This window comes from Gavialis gangeticus, unplaced genomic scaffold (assembly GCF_001723915.1).
Source record: "Gavialis gangeticus isolate Ggan-Ray unplaced genomic scaffold, GavGan_comp1, whole genome shotgun sequence".
NCBI lineage: Eukaryota > Metazoa > Chordata > Crocodylia > Gavialidae > Gavialis > Gavialis gangeticus.
Window position 1 is genome coordinate 11,021,930 of NW_017729015.1, and position 5,207 is coordinate 11,027,136.

Genomic DNA, 5,207 nt, shown 5'->3' on the forward strand with positions numbered 1-5,207 from the left:
ACAAAGTGGCTAAATAAATCTTTATTTCTCTGTCTCTTCCAATGCCCCCTCATTTACATAGGTGTTATTAGCTGCCTTTCTACAGGGATATAAATAAAGGCAACCAGAGATGAAGCCACCCACCCAAGGCCACACGCATCACCTGCTCTCTGGTAACTGCCTGTGTGCCTGCCTTTACCCTACAAAGGAAGAAAAGCTAAACTGCAGTAGCTTGGTCCCCACTGGAAGAGGAGGACGTGACCACAGTTTAGCTTCAGCTACTACTTTGTGGTGAACAGTTTGTCCACCCATCCCCTAACTCTTCTAGGCTGCTGATTTCAATGACCTCAAGCCTAGACCCTCCTGCCTCTCACCTAGGCCTGGATTCCTCCCTCAGTCACATCCTGATGCCTTGCATTGACTCCTTTCCAAGCACAGCATTTGTTCTGTGCCTCCCCGAAATTCATACAGTTTCCAGCAATGCACTCCCCAACATCCAGCAAAAGCTGTCTCCCTTCAACAGCTGAAACACATCTCTAATTACGACAACAAGGCCAAGGAAACTGCCACCTGAGGATACGTGCGCTGTAAAAGTGAAGTCAATTTGGAGGTGTCAGTTGTAGCCGTGTTGGTCTAAGGCACAGGCAGACAAGATAAATCTGATATCTTTCATTAGACCAGCTCAAATAGTGGGAAAGAGTCTTCTTCGCAAGCTTTCAGGTATAAATACCCTTCGTCAGGCTGAGGAAGCATCTGCAGTTGGTGTGTGCACTGTACCTGGAAGGAATGGATAGGCCAGTTTGGTGGCCTTTTTTCCTATATTTGGCATGAACATCAAACCCTGATCATTTAGAAAGCAGGGTCTAGTTCAGATATATCTGGGCACAGGTCACACCTTATATCAAAGGGAAAGATGATGCATTTAATCTGCAGCTGTACTGTAAAACTCCAATCTTAACTGTCGCCGTGCTGTATACTCTGGCCACAATGAAGTTTGTAGTGACACCGTGGAAAGAGCTGAGGTCTTCCCTCCTCCCAAGTCCAACCTGCTATTGCTTGAGCTGAAGCAGAACCTCTGCAAGCAATGGAGGGTTTAGGACAACGGTTCTCAACCTTTTCAGACTCGAGGCCCCTCTCTATAGCTCTTCAGAATTTAGTGGCACCCCATTTCAAAAACTATTTTCACTTGTTTTTTGATGACAGAAAAATAATAGGGCCCCTTTTCTGTTGCAGGGAACTCGGAAAGGCCACAAAAAGTCGGGATGCTTTTCACACAGTGGAGTCCTATTTGAAATCTCTGGGTTTATCTTGTGAATCATGTGTTGGTATTTGCACACCTAACAGTGCCTATATTGCGCAGCGCCCCGCAGCACATTGAAAAGGCTCTCACTGAACACCAGGGTGCCACAGGAACCTGGCTGGGAATGACTGGTTTAGGACAAGGAGTCGAGTGGCACTGACTGTGTTCCATAAAGAACAATGGTGTGCACATGTATCAGTCACGCGTTCAGAATAGCTGCATGCATGTCATGCATGAGATCTGTGAGGGGATGAGGGTCTGGGGGAGGTTGCATGGGAAAGGAGAGAAACATGAAGGATGCCTGCAAGCAGCATTCACCACCATCCCCCAAAATGCGTCTGTAGGGTCCCTCTGAAATGCTATTAAAATAGAAAAGGGGGAAAAAAAGCACCCTCCTCTTTTCCATGACAAGCACCTAATCTGACAGAGTTCAGCACATTGAATATAATTGGCAGCCTTTGCTCAGGAAAGGCCCACAAACAAACTTGCTCGCAGACCAAATTATATCTCATCCCATGCCTCCAGGTTACGGTGGCTGAGGTTGTCGCGGGGGTAAGTAAACGGGGGGAGGTAACTGGGACCTCAGCATCCTGGATTGGACCGGAGCGATGGGCCTGGCTCTGGGCGCCTTCGGGAACATCAGCATTCACCTGAGTAATGAGACAAAAAATGGGCAAAAACACACATGAAAAGGGAAAAAAAAAAACTCTTAGGAAATAAGATCAAAGTCCTGTGTTCAGCAATGTTGTCCCGCAGCTAAACAGAAACCTAGATAGCCTTAATTGTGGCAGCCGTATGCCGCTCTCAGCACAGACTGAGGAAACAATGCTCGGGCCGTGCAAAAGCAAAGCAGGAGGAGAGGCGGACATTTGCATGCGGGGTCTTGGCCATCGTGTTGCTTTGAGACCCAGAATGGGGGTGACTTACAGGGAGGGGAAAAATTTAACCAGCAGATGAGCACCTCTAGTGCTCTGAATGTAACTAGCTAATGGGTACCTTTCTTACTGGCATCAATTGGCATATAGGCAAGGTGGGTGCTAGCATCATGATGTACATCTGCTAAGTGGGTCCTTGCTGTGCTACCAGCCCCCTTCCCGTAGGCAAGATCACTTGCCTTGGACCTTCCATCCTCTCCAAATTACAGCACGGGGTGCATTCGCACCCATGGCGTAACTCTCTCCATGCTAACACCCACATGAAATGGAAATAGGCACCAAGTTAAAATGACTGGGTAGAATGAAGAATAGGCCAGGATGAGCCTGGAGTCTTGTTCATATCAGGCAGAAGCAAGCACTGAGGCTGGATTTCTCTTTGCTGGTTTTTGTGGCTTCATGGACACCAGTTCTCAGCAGGCCCAGATTGCCCTGAGATGGCATAAAGACAAACACAAATTCATCACTGTTCTGGACCTGTGCAGCCATTGGCTTCCACGCCAAGTGGGTACAAAGTGTGAAAGGGAACCAGCTGTTGCCCAAACCCCAAATGGAAACAGCGCTCTCAAGGCTCACTTGCACCGGTGCAATTTTGCTTGAATGCCAGGGGGAAATTTTTGTGCACTTAAAAGGCAGCTTTTGGTTTGTGCGTGGGGTGTTAGCTGATGCGTGGAACCTGTTGTGCAGCTCTGGCTGCAAGCCCTTTAATTCTGTACGTTAAAAACGAGCCCCCCACTCTGCCAGCATCCAGAATAAACAGGTTTTATTACCTCCTGTCGCAGAAGGTGTGCTCCAGGGCCCAGCCTGGAATACAAAACACCCAGCTAAGAGTTTAAAGTGGAGTGAGTCTGTTCTGATTGGACTTTGTTCCTCCTCAGCTCAGCTGCAGTGACCTTGTGACCTGTATCTGCAGTTCTCCGGGATGGGAAGGCATTCGCTGGCTTGGGTGCCTCTGGGCAAGGTAATTCTGTGTGGGCTGATTATCACTCGAAAGGAGCACAGAGGTCTGCATGGCAAGCAGGTGTTTACCTGCCCTGAGTACTTGAAATGCTAGTTATCTTCTGCCTCACGTCAGCCTCATTCCCTCATCTGTAATGTTGAATAAGTACTTGGGAGTCAGGTTTGTCAGGAGAGGAGGCACAGAATTTCTTCATTAATTGGGTGAGCGCTCAGCTCAGTCTGAGTTGACTCAGGCATCTCAATATGCCCAGGTCCCTCCCTCTGGGTGTACATAGATTGTGTGCACATGGTGTGTACCCGATATACATGGGTACACTGCCTGATGTACATGACCTAGATCTAGACTGTATGGATGGAGGTATGTTGTCAGGATACAGGCAGGACCCATCTAAGCAGAGAGATGTACATAGGGAAATTAAACTAGAAGGGGCCTCCTAGGCCATTGTGTCGAACCCTCTGGGTTCCAGGCAATTATTAACTAAAGGAATCATCAAAATCACCATTTCAGACCCTTATCTACAACTATAAGGGCCAATTGCCAAAACACCAAGAACACTCTATAACAGGGGTTCCCCTGGGAGTATGCAAGACATCTCTAGGGGGCACGCGAGAGAAATTATGTTTGTATTATGTATTATGGCAGATTTGATTTTCATTATGAGAATAATGGGAATTTAAGGTGTTAAAATGTAAAACGTATGCTGGTAGGGATATGCAGACAGCTGGTAAATCTGGAAGAGGGGACGCAATAAGAAAAAGTTTGTGAACCTCTGCTCTACATGCCATAGGTAAAAAAAGCAGAGGAGATTAGGTTACTATCAATGCAGTGCTACTGCAATGACAGGGAAGTAGCCGGCCAATGTTATGATCAGGAGCTTGTAGGGAAAGAACCATGGATCACTGTATAGATGTGTCTATGTAATACCATATAATATATAGGATATGGTCTGGGCATTCACATTGGGCATGCTCACAATTCCAGAACTTCATAGAGGTTGTCCAATTGTCCGTGACAAATGCTTTTCATCTCAAAATGTCCTTTTTTCTCTTAAAAGGCACATTTTCATATACATATATGCCCTTGACATTTTTTCACTTTTTGAATTAAAAGCTGAAAAAGCCTCCCCCAAATCATTTAAACATTTGTTGTTGCTTCTCTTTCTATTCCCACTCTCATGTTGTCGTGGGCAAATAAGCAAAATGGAAAACGGGAGAGGGAAGGAAACAAGGAAACTGAAACAAGGGGTTTGGTTTTTTTATTGAAATATATTATTTTCCTCAGAAATGTAGGCAAAAGAACATCTAAAAAGAATAAATTTCTCTCAAAACCTTATTGGCAGTTTTGGCCATCTCTAAAATTTAGCATGAACGCTTCTATACTTAACTTGATCGCAACTTGATACTTACCTTTACATATACATATACACATGTATACATATGTAAAAATGTGTGTGCACACACGTATTCTTTTATCTATGTTAATTAATCTAACACAGAACGTTTAACATTACAAGATGCATACGTATGTGTGTAATTTGTACATGTATGGATATATATCTACATACATATGTATGTATGATATATATGCATAATATACATATACCTTTATGGAAATATTTTTAAGTCATTTGCAGATCTGATTGCTTGAGCTTTATATGTATGTAATTAGTCTTCTCAGAGATGGCCATGAACATGTTTTCTCCAGGCTGATGATTTTCTGATGTCTGATCAGTTCTATGTGGATTCAGCAACTTTGTGGAAAGTCTTCGTTTACCTGTCCAACATAATCGGCTCTGGGGTCCAAATTTACACTGATATCTCAATGCCTTAATACAACAGCCAATTCAGGTCTTTATATCTAACTTCTACAACTTATGATTAACTTCTAGAATAGGGGCGGGCTTTAAGTGAGAACAGGCTCATGTCAAAAGCATTCATTCTCAGTTCCTTGCCCAAACTATGATACACAGCACTGCAGTGAGTTACTGCACTGCACACCAGAGGTGGCTGCAGTTTGGTAGCTGAATAAATGGATC

At 44.7% G+C, this 5,207-nt stretch overlaps 1 long non-coding RNA gene across 1 annotated transcript in view; it reads right to left on the reverse strand.

The window, feature by feature from the left end:
- Positions 1–711: 711 nt before the first annotated feature.
- LOC109294028 overlaps positions 712–5,207 on the reverse strand; it is a 17,873-nt gene continuing 13,377 nt past the window's right edge. Inside the window, exon 3 of the long non-coding RNA XR_002096454.1 lies at positions 712–1,929. This is a non-coding gene — a long non-coding RNA (uncharacterized LOC109294028). The remainder of the gene's footprint in view (positions 1,930–5,207) is intronic.